Below are 17610 nucleotides of genomic sequence, written 5' to 3' on the forward strand. Positions count from 1 at the left end.
CATTTCTTTCCATTAAGAGCTGCTCCATGGAGCTTATTTCTCCAAGTTTCAGTAACGGCACCCTCTCCTTGCCCCTTCAGGCTTGAGGGTAGTAAGGGAACAAAAGTTCACGATGTGGGTCTCCACACTCTCCTCCGTCGCACATTCGGTAGTAATGGCTCCCTGTTGTTATATTGTTTGTTCCTTGCTGGTTTCCCCAAACTCTGTCCGCTTGGTTGTAAACAGTCTCTTCATTTAAATCTCTTTGGTTACCCAGTGGAACTAACCTGACCACCACTTGCTTTGCCTAATGAGGGTCTCCCTTAGTACTGAGAATCTTGTCTCCTAAAAAAATCCCTCAGTGCTGGGCAAACTAACTTATGCATGAGTCCTATTTGTATATTTCTTTTAAATTTTCTGCTTCTTATACTACTTCTATCTTTAATAATTTAAAGTGCTCTTATTTTATAGTCTCATAAAGACAATTCTATTATTTTGAATCTTTAAAGTGCTAATTATCCTTTTGAGGCATCTTGTAACTCTTCCTTACTATGGTAAATTTCCGGCTGTGAATCCTTCATGCCCTGATTTGTAAAAATGTCCCAACAATGCAGTTTCGCAATCGCTCCTATTATATCCTAGGGTTTTCATAGACGTAGGCAATCTGTGCTAACTTGTCACTGGTATACATTTAGATACCATGCCCATATGTGGCCCAGACCTGGGGTTTTGATTTCTTAGACACAGCTTTTTCTTTTTCTTTTTTTAAACTGGGGTTCTAGATGGGTGGCAAGCTTACTTGCTTCTTTCCTGGACTCAGATGTGGAGTTTTTGTAGTCACCATCCAACAGACAATGCAGTGTTTCAAGGTTCATGGCTTTATGCTGAGGCTCAGCTCTATTTTCCCTACCTAGCAAGGGCTTGAGGCCACATTTCCTGTACTCCAGTGGGTGTTAAATCCCCAACCTTCAGCTCTTAGCGCTTATATCTGGGTTAGAAAATTTTGCTGAAATACCAACTCTCCATTACTGCCCTGGCTTTTATTTCTCTCTTCAATTCTTGTACCTGGGGATTTTTTTCTTTTATGCCAGAGTATTTTTAAAAATTCTATTTCTATTTTTTATTCATCCTTTCTACAAGTTTGCTCTTCTGTATTATCAGAACCAAAGATCACTTTGAAACACTGCAGTTCATGTCCAGCATAAAGCTGAGGTAAACTATGCGGTCCTGCGTCTTTCTGTCTTGCATAGTCACTAACAAAATTCAGCTGACAAATTAAGGCCAAAATAGAGTGAGTCTGAGGGGCCTAGACTTGGATACCTAACAGAGTGTGAGTCACTTCGGATATTAATCTAGCCTCATTTATAGTGATTGGCACCAGGAGGCAAGGTGGAAATGAAATATTCATTGCCCATTCAATATTACCTAATCTGTATGTCTAAGTTGTTGACAAAAGAGAAGCCTTTGCTGTCTACTTTATGAGTAATTGTAAATTAATATGCAACCCTGCACCCATTCCAGGGAGAAGAGAATCACTTGGATTTGCCAACTGTTCAACAGCACGGCCTGGTTTTATCCGCAGATGTCACCCATCCCACCTCCCACTGTTGGAAATCAGCTGGAACAGAGAGGCTTCCTAAGAGAAGTGCCTTTGGATAATGTCATAGAATCCTGAATCTAAGAATCTTAAATAATCCAGATTAAAAGCAACATGAAAGATTATGTTTGAATTTAATAAATGAGGAAGATGAGGTACAACTTGTATTTCAGGTACAGATATTTCCTCAAATTCTTCCAAGCACTTATGCAGCACTGCCAGACATCGCCATTTTGCTCCTGCAATTATATTCTTGCTACGAGGCTTGCTGATATTTTTGTTTTCACTTGAAAAGTTGTATTGAACAGATCCTTAAACGTTCAATACCTACATAGATACAGTAGGCAGGACTGAAGTGCTATATCCATCAGCATGACTTACAGCCCAAAGACAGTTGCTTTTTCTTCATTTGCTTAATACATTGGACCCTGAGGTTTCCTAGGGTTTGGTTAGAAAAGAAACGCTCAGGGCTTTGACAGTTTGCAAATGTTAACTTGAAGTTCCAGACACTTCTCCAAGCACGTAGGCTGTCAGCATAAAAACCAGGGCTCCATAGCACAAAGCAGTCATCTCCACCATTCCCCAGCCTGGGGCCCTCTCTAGAGAGATTCAACTCAAGTTCAAGGCTGGGCGTGGGAGGCCCTCTCTGAATCTAATTTCTTTATTTAACCAAAAGGGCAGGGGCCAGTGGGAGAGGGTCTCAGAGGAATAAGGCTGTGTGGGGGTTAACCACAAGCGAAAAGAATTAATGTAATTGGAAAAGAAGAAAACGGTCATAATAAAACTGGTATCATCCATGCCCTTCTCGTTTATTATCTTATTTTATCATTACCCCAAAAAAGTGGTGAGTTAAGTACCAGTATTAGTCCCATTTTACAGATGAACAAAACAAAGGCACAAGCAGCTCAGTAGGTGGTCACATAGCTGGTAAGTGGCAGAACCAGAATTTGATTCAGACATTTCTACTCAAGAGTCTCCAGTGTTAACCACTATGCATGCTATGTCACAGATTCTGAGGAGCACCATAATTCAAATGCAATGCTTATATGTTCCATTTGCATTTTCTTAAGTCTGCTCCCTTCTTTAATAGTTGTAGGTTTTGTTAACAGTAGTCACTAAAATTTTCCTGTATGAAAAAGCAGCGGGGTAAATACTTTACATCAATACATTTTCTTACTTAGTCTCACAGCCCTATGAGGCATTATTAACTGCTGAAAAAGCTTGACACTGAAGGTTATTAGCCCAAGGTCATACAGGCAGTAAATGGCAGAGACTAGATTTAAAGCCAAACCTTCTAATTTTGAAGTCTGAGCTCTCATTACTGTGACAGTGAACCTCAAACTCTATACCCTAGGAATCTTTTAGGAAAGCAAATTCCAGGCCTCTATTCACAAATTCTGAATAATAGGTCTGGGTAAAGCCCTGGAATCTAAAAAAGAAACCTCCCTGGATGACTCTGATGCCAATTGCCTGAGGATTCTGCTTTACCAAACCCTCCCCACCACACTATTATTATGACTATAATGGGTCGAGCATTACCTGATCAGTTGTATTTTAGCTGTAACAAAGTACTACTGCTAAAGCGTTGGAGCAAGATGTCTAATTCCTTCTCTCCTTTACTTGTTGGGACTATCCAAACCCAACAGGTTCTATGCTATTGCTTCCTGAATTTGCTCCCTGTATTGCAGGTGTCTCTTTCTCCCCACTCGGTTGTCACCCTGAGTATCAAGGTGACTGTGTTAGTTAGGGCATTTACCATTGCAAGTGACAAAACCCAATTAAAATCAGCTTAAGCAAAAGAGGGAATTTACTGGCTCATTGGACTGAAACATCCAGGGGCAAATCTACCTTCAGGCATCATGTTCAAGGAATGTATCTCTCTCTCTGTCTCGCTTTGGTTTTCCTTTATGTTGCCTTCATTTTCAGGCCCAGGATCTCCTCAAGCGTTTATGGCCACCTGCAGCTTCAAGCTTATATCCATGCAGTTTAGTGACTCTACAGAAAAGAGTCTCATTCTCAATTGTTCTGGCAAAAATCCTGAGGCTGATTTTCATCAGATTGTCTTAAGTTCTCATTCTTGAACCAAATACTGTAGCCAGAGGGTGTGGAACATTCTGGTTGGCTGAACATTGGTCAAGGGCCCACTGTGGGTGAGAAGGTCAGCCTTACTATTACCACATGGAATGAGAACGGCAGACAGGTAGTTCTCCAAAGGGGAGAGCTGGAAAAAATAAAAAGGATAACAGGCAGGGAAAACTACCTAAGTCCAGCACATTGGAGCAAGATGTCTAATTCCTGGAGCAGAGATAGCCATGCTACAATGTATTCTCTTCCCAGATGATGACGTGGCAGGTTATTCCCATACCTAACTGAATTAGGCTGGCTTGGGGACCCTGATGCTCCGCACTAGCAAAACAAAACAAAAGTTGGCCCTTTACAAACATTGTAGAACACATCATAGAATTTTATGGTTGAAAAGGACCTTATCGATCTTCCAGTCCAGCCATTTAATTTTGACATTTAAAAAAATCAACAGAATTAACCATTTTGAGTCAGAAAATTCAATAAACCATTCACTGAGCACATAAGCAAAGAGTGAACATGTTCTTTTGTGGAAGCATCACTAGAAGGTTTTGGAGTCTTGGGTTCTGGTTGCAGGAGGTGGCAAGTCCCCTCAGCAATTTGGTATTTGTCTTCCTCCATCTGGAGATTTATAAGGCTTTTCTCAGTGATGTACTATTAGAGTCAGGGCTAGAACCCACATCCCCAAGCCTAGGACTCTTTCTTTCAACTCTGTAGTTCTTTGTGGGAGGTATCTCCTTTTCTTACCCTGGCTGTATTTTCTTCCCTCTTCACTGTAATTTATGCTTTCTACCCAACAAAAGTTCGCATCTTCTTCAGCCTGCCTTTAGTGACTGCCCTCCAAACACCTAATGTTAGTGGGAAAGTAGCAATAGGTGAGACGTGATTGGTGCCCTCAAATTTATAAGATGGGTGTCAAACTTCTTGAAAAATAACACTTTCCTGCCAGCTCACCCCTTTCTGCCACATTTTTGTCTTCAGTCTCAACAGTTCAGAACCATCCCCAACCTCTCTCATTGCCCCAAATCTCCTCCTCCTCAGGGAGGCTGTGTGGACACAGGCTGACTGTTCACTCTCCCACCCTACGGGCCCCGAATAATCTTTCTTGGAACTCATTCTGCACCACTGACACCCTCCATTACAATTTAACGGCAAGCCTAGTAAAAAGATGACGTGCTTTATTGGCAATTCAAATCAGGTTATTGGGCACCATCTGCCTTTCTTCAAATTAATGGGAAGAAGGAATGGATCCTTTGGGCTTTGTTTATTTTTAGATGATCACAAAGGAACCCAGCAAGCTGCCTTTAGACCATGTTAATCCCCACTGTAAATGAGGCTAAAATACCGAGGGGCAGCAGGGGGTGGTAATAAGTGACGGTAAACAGGTCTCCATTCACATGCAGAGATCATGGGAAAAGCAGAGGAAAGTATTCCTGTCTCCCTGCCTTCATCATGTCATTTCCCTTCCTGGTGTTAGATATAGTGAACCCCAAGTTTCTCTTCAAAGAATCTATATGTAGGTATGTTCAGCTCTCTTATTCTTTAATTCTCTATTTTAAAGTTTAACTTCCTTGTAGTTCCAGTAAACAGCCTTCTCCACCAATTCTAATCAGTAGTTCACATTTGTTCCCGCAGCCCCCACGCTCCAACCTGACTCATCCCAGTTACCTGCTTCAGTCACCTGCTCCAGTCACCTGTTCTGGTCACCTTCTTTGACGTAGGTCACCCCTGGCTACCTGCTCTGACCCACCCATAACCACCCTTCCCACCAAACCACCCACCCTGCCACTCCAGCTCGGACCCCTGCTCCCTTTAAAATAGCCAATCAGGATTAATCTATGTGTGGTCTAACCCTAGCCAATAGGGGAATGACAGAGCAGTAGGGGCAACCCCCATCAGGCATAAGTACCCCTTTTCCTCCCTTGCCCAAATGTGTGGTCACCATTGCTCCATCCATGAGCTGCACTATTCTATAGAAGTAAACTGCCTTGCTTAGAGGATTTATCTTCAAGTGCTATTTCTTTTGCAGCACCGAAATTTTACATATAACGCTGGACCAACTGGGAAAAAAAGCCAACAGAATTACAACCCCAAGGGGGTAGCTGACTGAGGCTGCCTGAGTAACAGAAGTGTGGCAAGAACGTCCTCTCTTCTGCAACCTGTATCAAATTCAGGCCAAGCTGGTGGTTATGTTTCACCTTTGATTTCAGTTCTGGAGGCAGATGGAGCTCCAGAGACCTGGAAAACACTAGACAGATCAACTTTGGACTTGACCAAGAAATTCCCTCCACACAGTACACCTCCCTCAGGCTGACTTTCTAAAGCTCTTCCCCTCACAGGCACTGGGCCTAGAAGGATCCAGTTAAAAAGCAAACAGGTTCACCAGGAGATGAACAAGTAACTCATTAGCAACTGCTATCCCGTCAGCACAGATAGCTGAGCAGATGGCTGCACTGCACTCTGAGGGAACGAGCACTGGGCTGAGAAGGGTGGATGGGCTACAGGACTGAACATGAGTCTCCTGGGAGCAAAGACATAGAAGAAAGGGAAGATTCTGGTGGGAGAGAGAGAAGAAGATATGATATTTAGGTTCTAGGAAGCTTGGAGGCAAGGATGGAGTATTGCCCAGAAAAGAGGAAAAGAAAGTGATGGAGAGCTAGAGAAGTCACAGAAAAGGGCAAGGATATTTCAAATATAATTTTTGCTAAGTGTATTGTCCCAGATTGGAAGGAATATCAGAGCATTTGATTTTTCCATCTTTAATACAGTCATAGGTATTTCTGGGGTGGGTGGTGGGGGGCAGGGGGCAGGGGAAACAGAGGAGGCTATTTATTTTAGTAATCTGTACATTGATGTATTAATAAATTAAAATGATCTTATTGCTGTAATTTGTTTTGTTTGTTATAAAGTATAAGAACAACTTTTAACAATTCCCAGCAGCAATTATTTCATTTGGGAGTATTTTTTGCAATAGACTTTAGTGCACAATTGTCCACTATTTTACAACCTCCTATTGACGTCCTGTCAGTACCTCATAATTATTAAAGAATTTCATCATTAAATGTGCCTGGGAAATGCTGAAATCCACACTCTCATTCCTTCTGTTTCAAGTGGTCTTTGTTTGCACACACCCAGCAATGGAGAATGCCAGGTCACCAGCAGTGGCAGCTCACTTTGCTGTTGGAAAACTCCACTGGGTAGAGTAATCTCCTTGTGTCAAATCCAGTGGTTCTCAGCCTTTAGTGCACATAGTAATCGGTGTAGAGTTTGTGAAACCTGCCTTGCTGGGTCTTATCCTCAGAGTTTCTGACTCAGTAGATGGAGGGTGGGGGCCATAGAATTTGCACACGTTACTTAATCCCATCTATATCCCTGTAATTTCCACTCCCTCTTCCCTGTAATTCCCAGAACGACCCAGCAAATCCAATTCCCTTCCTAGTGTGCAGAACTTCAAACACTTAAGCCTAGCTTCCCATTGCAATATAAGCAGCACCAGGGCAGGGATAAGGGTCAGTACTGGTTTCCTTGCCTTCTTTCCAGTGACTTAAATGGTGTTGACAATAGTGTGCACGTAATGAAAATCTGTTGAGTGACTGGAACAGAGTAACCGCTATATAATTGTTGCTTGTTATGATTACTTCTGAGGAATAGAAACCTCACAAGACAGATCTTCCTTCCAGAGGGTTCCAAGCTAAGCTGCAAATGCACTCTTACCCCATCTTCTACGTTTCTAAACCTCAATAGGGCTGAGAATCAGACAAGAGGGTACTTTTGCTTTGGGTAAGTGATTTCTAGGTTTTTCCATGCACAGACCTGATGGGGTTGATGTTACATTATATCTTTTTAGAGAATGGGCTTACAAAAAGAGTGACACGGTGGATATTTTCAGCACAGAATTCTCTTACTGAGTGGAAGGAAATAATAGAATAACAAAACTTGGCAATTGGATGGGAAATGGAAGAGTAAAACCAGTCTCCTGGAGTGGATGTGCTCCAGGCCTCCTGGTAGTAATTTACCCTCATATTAAAACCCCATAAATGGAAAAGAGCACAAAAGTGGGCATGCCACGGGCCTGGTGTGAGAGCGGTAGGTTCTTACTCCTGGATTTTCCAAGGGAATGGATGTTTCTCTGTTCTATTTCATTATTATTACCATTCCCGCCTTGGGTGTGGTGTCCCTCCAACGGCAATGAAGCTGTTTTGCACCTGTAACTGGCCTCCTTGCTTCCCCAAATGCCTGCAGGGCCAAATGGCTTCAGTTTAAGGGAGAAGAAATAGCCTTTGAAATGAATCATCCTAAAAGCAACTCATTTTTTGTTTTAGGGCATAAGTGGGGTATTTGAGAGCTGACTGGAAAACTTCCTTTTCAGAGACCTTCCCGATCTCAGGAACAAGTTTTTCCAAAGCCATCCCAAGCAATTATCTCAGCAAAAAGAAAAAACCAGAAGACACTGTTACTATAATTACAACTAATTACAATCTCATGATTCCATTTAATCTCCACATAAGAAGTTCACCAATTGAAGAACAGCATTGATCCTCTGTGCCTGAGCCAATTAGACATTTTGGTCCAATCCGAATGGTTACCCAGCCTTGGCCAGGATGAATTTGTGTTTAGAACTTTATTTTTATAGCCTCTGAGCCATCCCAGATTTTAAAGGGACACTGGAAATCATCCATTTGTGCATGTCTGCTCCAGCAAGATCTGTATACTTCAAAAATCATTAAGAAGTTAATACTGAAACCGATTTCATCTTTCTCCCCAATAACAAGATTTTTTTTTAAGATTGAAGTGTTTAGATTTCCCCGAGAAAAATTAAAATGATTCCTTAATACCTTGGAATTTTGATCCAGATAGTCTAGGAGAAGAGATTACAAGTGACATCTCAATTTCAGGCTCCTCATTAGTCAGGGACTTGATTTCCGATGATTCCTCTGCTAATTGACTCGCGAGCTGACTGCCACTCTCTGGGGAAAGGACTCCATGAATCCTGCTTCCAGGCCTCCAGGGGTTTGCAGACTCTTGCCTTTCACCATCTAAGGGGCCCTGGGCCTCCAGAGAAATCACAGAGACAGCGGAGTCTCTGTCATTTACCTACCCTGAAATCCGAGGCAGGTTATTTATCCTCTCTGACCCTCCTCTTCCTTGGAGTATAGAAAAAAGAAAATGCTGCCGGCCGGAAAATTTGCTCTAAGGATGAGAACATGTATTACTCTAGGGGCCATGCACAGAGTCAGTGCCTAAACAAAATCACTTACTTGTTTCTTCAACAAAAAGTTAAGCGCAAGAGTGGACATGCCCTGTTCTCCTGTCCGTTATAATCTGTTGAGGAAAACAGATACGAATCAAATAATCCCCCAAATTATTTACAAACAGAGATAAGCGCAATAAAGGGAAAGAATCCAATTTTGTCAGAACTTACAGCAGAGCAACTGCTAGCTTGGTGGAGATGGGGGAAAGACCGAGGTCAGGGAAGAGGGGAGGAAAGATGGAGGATGCAACATTGGAACTGAGCTCTGAAAGGTAAGAGTGTGGAGAGGAATCCATGTCGTAGTCACTGAGGGGGCAGGATCGGGAAAGAGGCTGTTGGAGAGAGCAAGGGGCAGCATGGCAGAAATGGGGCTGGATTAATCTCCAGCAACTTTACATAAGTTATTGGCAAGCTTCATCCCACATAGGCATACAGCGAAGTCCTTGATTAAATGACAAAAATTTCCCAGTATATCTTAAGAAAAAACTTTTAATCTTGCTATGAAATAAGAATTGACAGAAATACTTCCTGATCAGGTTACTGATTTCTCTGAAAAATGCTTAATTTATGTGAAAGGAGAAAAAAAGGAAAAATATATAATTATATATAGCTATATAATTATATATAGTAGATAGGTAGAAGATGAATAAATAAATGCATTATAATTTGTAATAAGGAGACAGATTTGGAGTTGGCAAATGATCTGAGATACGGGCACAACCCTGATCACTACTAGCTATATTACCTTAAGCAAATGTGTTATCATTTACTCAGAATTTTCTCTGTGACAGGCATTGTGCTAAGTGGTTACACAACATGTATCATTGAATTTTTGCAGCCAGCCAGTGAGGTACCCAAAGTCCTCCTTCTCATCATCATTATTATCATCTCTACTTTACAGAAGAGACAGAGGCTTTGAAAAATTAAGTGACATGCCCACTTTTTTTTTTTTTTTGAGACGGAGTTTCACTCATGTTACCCAGGCTGGAGTGCAATGGCGCGATCTCGGCTCACCGCAACCTCCGCCTCCTGGGTTCAGGCAATTCTCCTGCCTCAGCCTCCTGAGTAGCTGGGATTACAGGCACGCACCACCATGCCCAGCTAATTTTTTGTATTTTTGGTAGAGACGGGGTTTCACCATGTTGACCAGGATGGTCTCGATCTCTTGACCTCGTGATCTACCCGCCTCAGCCTCCCAAAGTGCTGGGATTACAGGCTTGAGCCACCGCGCCTGGCCGACATGCCCACTTTTACATGTGTGATACATAAAAATCTTGGCATATGAATCCCAGCCACTGGTTCCAGAATCTGCATTTTAAACTCAGAGCATCATTTCCTCTGTCCAGCCAGAAAGTGGTTCTGAAGATGAAACAGTCACAGAATACCTTTGTAAAACCCTCAAGGCCTCACCAGTGGCAGAGGCCGCCAGGATAAACAGCTCTGCCTGCTTGCCTTGAGACCAGACCCTTTCAGGTTCACTCTGACTTGATTCCAACTATCCAATCTGGGTCTTCAGAAGGAGTTTCCTTAGTAGGGTGCTTCACCTACCCAGGGGCCCATGCCTCCACCGTAATTGCCGGTAAAGTACCACATGCATGTGCACATGTGCACTTTTTTTGAGGTTGGTTACCCAAAATGTTTATTCGCTTCTGGGAAGGGGAATCTTCTCCCCAAATTCTGAATCAACAGCATTTACTCAAAACAATAAGGGACTGAGAAGTTCAGGAGAGATTGTTAATTCAGTCTGGTCTCCAACAGGAGTCACTTGCTCGCTAAACATTTTAGGTAGGTGCATGATGTGTCAGTCCAGAGGTCTAGCCATGGCTGGAATCCTTTAAGAATTATTTCCAGTTTACTCAAAACAAAACATAATGAAAAACAACTTACTTACTCCTTCTTTTTATATTTAGGAATTAAATAACTTACAGAAAAAAAAATCAAAAACACATTAAAATCTGAACAATCTGTATCCTTCAAGTTCTGTACAGCCTTCACCAATGTATACTGAAAATGCTTTAGCAGAGCTGCAATTAGTATGTACCTTCCCCTTGACACTGGTTTTCACCAATAGTATTTCACACAAACATTTTCATGCATTGGCATGGCCCAGGTTCTTGTTATATTAATAACCTGATAGTATTTCATTCTGTTAACATTTCTTGAATGCATTTAAGTTAAAAAAGGAACTCAATTTTTGATCTTTGACTTTAACATTTTTTTTTTTAACATTTTTGCTTTAACATTTAAAAAAAACTGATATGAAAAATGCTAACAATGCATGACTTAAGGGTTTCAGAGGATAGGCTTTGGAATCCAACAGACAGATATTTGAATACCATTTCTACCTCTTACAAGTTATTTGACCTTGAGCAAATCACTCAAGCTGTCTGAGCCCTAGTTTCCTCATTGTAAAACAGGGATAATAGCAATATCTTCCTCTTCAAATTGTTGAAAGATTAAGCAATGTAATATGCTTAAAGTGCTTTGCAGAGTGCGTGGTACATACTAAAAGCTTGGTAAATGATAGTTCTTGGCATAATAGACAGGAAATAGTGAGTTGTACCCACCTAAGGCATTTTCTTTAAAAGGGTGAAAATGTTATTTTTCCAAGGCCATAAAGGAAGGAAGTCAGGGAAAATAAGGAAGTATCTGAATTGACCACATGTTGGTGTCAATTTACTTGCCAATTCCAAGTTTGGGTGTCTGAAATGAACATTTTCAGTCCTAAAATAAGGATGGCAACCTGGGGCTGGTATACACGAATAAATATGTTCAGGGAATAAATACACTCTACATGTCTCTGCCATGATGCCTCTGTTCAGCCTCAATGCTGCCCACCTTTCTGCAAAGCAGGTTCTTTCATGCCAAGTCAGCCCTCCACCACCACAACCATCAAGGAGAATTTTCTGACACCTTCCCCAACCAATTGTCTGAATATGTAAGCTAGACAGAATCATGACAATTCTCCCTTGTCCAACTCATTTGCTTTATAGATCAGAAAATGCAAGGCTCAGGCAAGTAAATGAATTTCCAAGGTTGCAGATCTACTTAATGGCAGAACTGGTATGTACAGAACCTGGTCCCTTCTAATCATCAACCCGCAGATTTTCGAATCAGTCATTTGTGTTTCACCTTGATGATATTATATTGAGCCATGAATCTCCTAGACTATCATTGACTTGATCTTTAATTTTTTGTTCCTAAAATTAAATGTAAAAGGAAATATTATATAACTAAATATTAATTGATTGAAATAGTATTACCAATTAAATGAAATAAAAGATAGTCATAAAATAAATAGCAGAGCTATAATTAAATTCTAGTTAAAATGCAATGATTTATCAAAGGATCAGAGATGGAAGCAAATGCTTTCATCCACAAAAGAAGAGAAAGGAGGGAGGACATTGCAGGCAAAGGTACAAAGCAAGCAAAGTGATAGAGGAGACACCCAGCACTGAGTGACAGAGGCTCCTCTTCTTAACACCTGATTAGCTGGCAACAACAACAAAACAAACACCCAAAGGGCAGCAGGGTCTCACATTTCTTAGCTATAATTTTCAGAGATCGATGATAAACTCTGTGAGGGAAAAGTTCCTCCACTCTTAAGGGTGGCATTGCGTAGAAGGGGAGCTTTCACCAAGGATGCTTTAAGTTTCAATTGCGTGCCTGAGAAAGTCCCGCAGTTGGCATGGCCTAGAATATCAACACAGGGGCAGGAAGCTTTCAGTCAGCCTCAGTGCAGCAGAGAGTGAGGAAGGAAAAATGAACTTATTAGGATTGTTGGGCTGGGAAACCTTGAGCTATACCGATGAGGTAGGAGCTTAGGAAGTAAGGCTTGCTTCTCACAGTTTAGTGACAAGTGCTGTAAATGACTTGGGGCTGGCTCATTACGGACTTATTTCAGCTAATCCTCCACAGGCAACAATCCTCCTCTTTTCTGGGACTGTGGAAGCCTGGGGAAAACCACTCCTTTTGCAGTCAGGCTTGAGAGGGACAAGCTATCCTTCTTTAATCTCCAAGCTCACAGGATTCTTCTTACTATAGCTAGTGCTAAAAAGTGTAGAGTTTGCAGGTCTCTGAAATGTTCAACACTCATTCTACCCCTTCCAGATTACACAACAACAATATTAGCATGTCTATTAGACATCCTATCCATCTTCTCTATTAGATGCTACGTTTCTAGAACAGTTATCCATATAATCACTTATCTGTGCACTAATCCAATCAATAACTGAGTGGCTCAACGTACTCACCTCCATTTTAGACCAAAAAACTTTATTGTTCTTATTTCTATTGGAATCTGGCCATTATCCACATCTCCAGCCTCATCTCCCACTACCCAGTACCTAACACTGTAGGCTCCAGCCACACAGACTCTTCTTCCTAGACAGGGAGCTGGGACTCCTCTCTCCCACCATGAAGCATTCAGATGTGCTGACTCTTCTGTATGCACATGGAACAAATATTCTTTTCCACCTTCCTCCACCATCTAATGCTTCTACCCACCCTTCAATCTCAAGTCTCACCCTGCCCTCCCAAGCCCAACTCCCAGGCTAGACCAACTTCTTAAATCCCAGGCAACTGAACATGGGTAGTCTGTAAGTACAATGAGGCAAGGGATCTTGTCCGGTTTTGCTTCCCAGCAACTAGCACAGTGTCTGGCCTAAAGTAAGTACTCAGTATGTGTTTGTGGTTTTAATAAATGAATAAATGAACAAATGTGTCCTTTCCCTCAGGGTTCTGTCATATCCTTGGGGGCCATGATAGTATCTCATATTCTTAGTGCATTGCACCATGCGCAGCATATGAGCATTTAGTAAATATTTGTTGAATGAATATGAAACTTCCATGTGTAAGTCTGCACTTTAAAGCACTGTGAAGGACCACAAATAAAAAGTTACACGAACAACAAAAAGCCAAGCACATAAACATATGGTCCCAAACCTCAGAGAGTTTTCAGCAAAATACAGGAAAGGGGACAAGGACATGATAACCATGACAATGGAGAGAAGAAATAAAGGGCACAGAAGGAGTACAGACAAAGGTGCTAAGGAAGTTCAGAGTAAGGGAGATCACATCTGAGGAAGGGTATGGACAGGTTTTAGGGAGGAAGCCCTGAGCCTAGCAGCTGTCTTAGTCTTTATCTGGAAGCCATGTGTCCAGTGCTTTGTTGGGCAGGGCTGTTCCTGGGTCAAACATGAGTAGGGGACGTGCCCACCTACCACCACTCTACTTTTGAAGCCTTTCTCCGTTTCATGAAGGCTGTAAGCAGGGCAGACAATTTAAAAGCCTTCAGGAGCCAAGAAACTAAGATAACCAAAAGGTGTAGGTTTACTGTGGCCAATTCCAAAGCACATCTCCCACCTCACAGGCAGAGGCAGCTGTTACTCAACTACTGTCAGTTGTCATCCTGTGTGAATATCAGCCCTGTGTAGTGATTTTTATTCCCCAAGAAAATACAGAGATCCAGATTCCTAAGTGAAATCTTCCAGTTTCTAAATGTTGGCAACTAATTCAATTTTTAGGCTCATAAAATACTCTTTAGGTCTGTGATGGCATCCAGACTGCAGACCTCATCCAGTCACAAACAGCTGGCTTACAACCTCTGGCCTAAACAGATTAAACCTGTGAAAAATTAAAGCCACCATTTTGTAGCCATGTGATTAGCAAATGTTAACAAATCTGATCAAATCAGGTATTGCCAAGGACGTGGAGCAACAGGAACGCTCATATTCAGCTGCTGGGAATGATGATTGGAACAGCTGCTCTGGAACACAAATTGGCATTATTGTGTAAAGATAAGGACATGCATATCTTATTACCTAGCAATTCCATTTTTGGCGTATTCTCTGGGGAAATTATTGCAAATGTACACAAAGAAACAAATAACATATAAAGAACATACAAGAATGTTCATAACTGCATTATTTACTATGGCAAGAGACTGGAAACAAATCAAATGCCAATTAAAAGAACAGATAAACTTTGGCATAATCACAGAACAGAATAAAAATAACTAAAGTATTATCAATTAACATGGATCTGGTGTCTTGAAGGGTCAGTTATAACCTTCTAAGTAAGATCTTTCTTCTAAGGTCTCTAAGATCTTCTCATCTCTAATGTGAAACAATCCTAGATATTACATACCCATTGTTAGTGTAACCTTTATTCATTCAGCAACTATTTACAGAGCATCCATATGCCAGATACTCAGCTAGATGCTAAGGATACTATGACAAATCAGATATGGCTCCTGTCCTTTTAGTGTGGTAGGAGAGACAACATTAAACAATCAAATAAGTAAATAGAGATGTATAAATGGTGAAAAGGACAGGATGCTCTGGGAACATAATGGAGGAGGAACATAGCTTAGATGAAATAGGGAGGAACGTGAAGGGTTACAAAAGTCCTCTCTGTAGAAGGGACAATTAAGTTGAGGTCGGTGAAGTTAGCCAGGAAAGGAGAAAAGAACATGCCAGGTAGAGGGAACAACGCTGGAAGGACCTCAAGCATGCAAACAGCTTAACCTGCTCAGAGGGATGGAAAGAAACTCAGTGTGGAGCATGACGCATTAACTCTGGAAAGCTTGCCTGCAATGAAGAAAAAGTCTGAGTTCATCCTTCCACCCAATTTTCAAGATGGTTGGCAAGCAAGCCAGAATGATGTATGAAATCTAAATGTCAAAACAAAACAAACTGAATTTAACTCACAGGCTCTTGCTGTATGAAGAAAACATTCTACTAAACTACAATCCGTTAGAAGAAAGAGAATATTAAGTTCAAATGTTTCCCTTCTGCCCACACTGAAGGACCAGAGGTTAAGACCAGACACTCAGAGGATCAGAGTTCATTACCCAAAATATTTTCAGACATTAAAGCTAGACAAATTCATGTGATCTGCTCAGCTCCATGCAAGGGAGTATTATAACCATTCAATGATTGCTTTTCTTGTGGTTTCCAATTCACAAATTTTTGCATCTCTATGCCATTTCCATATATCTATATATGGGTGTATGTGTGTGTATATATACACACACATATACACATATATCACATAGACATACAAATATTTCAGAATCTAACTTAAAATTTTCTGCCCTTGCTGTTTGATCCTTGGTACCTTGGCCAGAAACCCCAACTAAGCACAGCTCATATGCTACAGTTAAACTTTTTAAAACTTTTTATCTCTTAGGTAATTATGAATGGGACAGCAACAGGGGCTCCGGCAGTAGCCCACTAGAGACTTAAACAATTGGCACCAACACTTTTTAGGAACAGGCAAGCAGTATTTTAATTTCAATAATGGTTTTTGCCAAAAGACCTCTATCACTAATTTTGCAGTCAGAGTCCACAAGACGTATTTAGTGTTTGGCTAAATCTCATGGAACATCTCGTTTCCCTTCAGTTTTTCATTAGTTTGGATTAAAAATAAAAAAGCTAACAAGCATGGCTTGCATGAATATTTCCAAATTACACCACACCAGCATTTTCAGAGGTGACCCCACTCCCTTTTCTCCTCATCTGAAATCCCTTCATATCCACAGTCAGTTTGGCAATGCTATCTACGGGCCGTGGAAGAATGTGGTCTGACCTTGCTCCAAGCAAAAGATGTAGAGAATGGCTTGTTCCTTACCACACATGCACATGGATTTTATAGTTGCTGTCATCTTTGCAGCTTTTTGATTTGCCAGGAGCCCAGCAAGGAGCATAACCTCATACCAAACAGCTCCCACTTTAAGAGCTCTAAATGAAACTAGCAAGCAAAGAGGGGTGGGGTTCAGGAGATGCATGCAGAATAGAATGCCTGGAACTACGGGCAGATGAATTGTCTTTCAGGATCCATGACTCACACAGGTGTCTGCAAAATTTTCCATGAAAAAAAGGTTCAAAGTACGGCATAGCCTGCTTTTATGATGTAAGTGCAAGTGATTGTGCTAGGCACTGGGGTTACTTTGAATGAAGAGGTGAGTTATTGCTTGCAATCATTCACCACCCACATTCACCCATTGCCATGTAACTTGCTGTGCTTTCTGGGGATTACTCTGGGCTTGACCACGTGTTAAGCTTTGGCCAATACAACTAGAACAGGCACGATATGAGCCACATCTAGGCAGAAACTTTAAGAGGCATTGCCAGTTTCTGTAGATGTTTTACTTCTTCCCTCTTTCCTGAGAACTGCATGTCCCAGACAAAGGCTGTCCTCTCCACCAGACTTAGAATGAGAAGATACACGGAGCAGAATGCTGCCCAGAACAGAACCACAGCTGACCTGAGTGTTACAGCGGTGAAAAAATACATACTTGCTGCTGAAAGCAGCTGAGATGACTGGGTAGTTTATTAGGTTAGAGAGCCTGATTAATGCACTTATTAATGCAGAAAAACAGACTTGATCCCTTATCTTATGAACCTGATGGAGGCAGACAATAAACAGATGAACCAACTAATAATTATCATAACTACTTCTTTTTACATTGGGCAACATCTAGTTACATCCATCTCTTCCATTTATACCTCTTCCACGTCCAACCACATGTGGCCCTGAGCCTGCTTTCTTCTGGCCACATTCTCTGCATTGACAACTCCACCTATTCCTATAGCTTCCAGAAGCACCTCTTTTCTTTTTTATTTTTATTTTTATTATTGCATTTTAGGTTTTGGGGTACATGTGAAGAACATGCAAGATTGTTGCATAGGTACACACG

The 17610-nt window shown here is 41.4% G+C and overlaps 1 long non-coding RNA gene across 1 annotated transcript in view; it reads right to left on the reverse strand.

Moving 5' to 3' along the window:
• Positions 1-17610, reverse strand: part of LOC116537415 — a 237305-nt gene that overhangs the window by 12529 nt on the left and 207166 nt on the right. The window contains exon 13 of the long non-coding RNA XR_004263118.1: positions 3425-3571. This is a non-coding gene — a long non-coding RNA (uncharacterized LOC116537415). The remainder of the gene's footprint in view (positions 1-3424; positions 3572-17610) is intronic.

The sequence above is a fragment of the Sapajus apella genome, unplaced genomic scaffold, assembly GCF_009761245.1.
Source record: "Sapajus apella isolate SASKATOON/1434 unplaced genomic scaffold, GSC_monkey_1.0 scaffold110, whole genome shotgun sequence".
Taxonomy (NCBI): Eukaryota; Metazoa; Chordata; class Mammalia; order Primates; family Cebidae; genus Sapajus; species Sapajus apella.